Here is a 1405-nt window from a genome sequence, read left to right on the forward strand (position 1 = left end):
TGTAGTTTAATTCAATTTTTGTTTAACATAGATTGTAATTCTTTTGTATCGTAAATATAATATTTAATTTTAATTGTAGTTTAATTCAATTTTTGGTTTTTCATTATATTCTAATATATTTCTTAATTAATCTTCTATTTTATTATTATTATTATTTCACAGAATTCCAGTTATAAAAAAATATGAAAACGTATTAAAATTATTAAAAAGTACAAATCATTGAATTTTGTAAAAATAAATAAATCATTCACCTTTAATTAAAATTCTATAAAAAGTTAATCAATTATTTTCAAAATTAATTTAATTTAATTTGAATGATGAATAAAAAATAAATATTAATTTCAAATTTACATTATATAAAAAAAAATTCATAGCATGGTATAAAATTACTTAAAAGTAAATATGTTAATTAATTTATTTATCTAAATTATATAAAAAGTTCATATCCCGTGCATCACACGGGTTTCGACTAGTTGAAATTAATTAATAAAGAACATCACCTAAATTGGGTTGAGATTGTTTCAGATTAGCCATTTTTGCAACATTTGAGTTAAGAAAATGTATTGACATAATTGGGGTAAATTGCACCAATGACCATTGGACCTTACTAATTTTCACAGTAGCACTACTAAACTTCAAAACATAAGACAAATGTCACTTAACTTTACATTTTCTAGCATCATGACCATTAAATTTTAACTAACACCTCAAAATGACTTCAACAACAACAACAACAACAACAAAGCCTTAGTCCCGAAATGATTCGGAGTCGGCTAATATGAACCATCATATAAAACCGTGAAATCAAGTCGTGTCAGCGACACAAATTCTCTCCCTCCACTCTTTCCTATCCACTACCATATTTCAAAATGACTTCAAAATAGAAAAATTCAAAAATTAAAAGTTGTTTAGAAAAACATTTACTATGAAATCATCATTTCACAATTTGGAAATTTCTCTCTAAAAATCTACTTTTTCTCTAGTAACCAAACAATACCTAAATGATCTTAAAACGAAATTTTTGAAGAATTAAAATTACTTAAAATATTACGAGTTTATATTTGAGATCGCAACTGTTATTTTGAGGTATTGATTGAAGTTTAGTTACCATAATGTTAGAAAGTATAAATTAAGTGGTTTTTATTTTAATACCTTAAACTTTATTGAAAAGTTCGGATAAATTACATCAATGGCCACTGAACTTTACCAATTTTAACATTGTGACCAATGACTTTAATTCTTAACCGTATGACCATTGAATTTTACACTTTTTAACACTGATGACCACTCAATTTTAGCTAACTCATCAAAGTGACTGTTAACAACTTCAAAATGAAAATATTCAAGGATTAAAGTTGTTAAGAACGACACTTACCATGGAACCATATTTTTTATTTTCCAATTT

This window comes from Euphorbia lathyris, chromosome 9 (assembly GCF_963576675.1).
Source record: "Euphorbia lathyris chromosome 9, ddEupLath1.1, whole genome shotgun sequence".
Classification (NCBI taxonomy): Eukaryota; Viridiplantae; Streptophyta; class Magnoliopsida; order Malpighiales; family Euphorbiaceae; genus Euphorbia; species Euphorbia lathyris.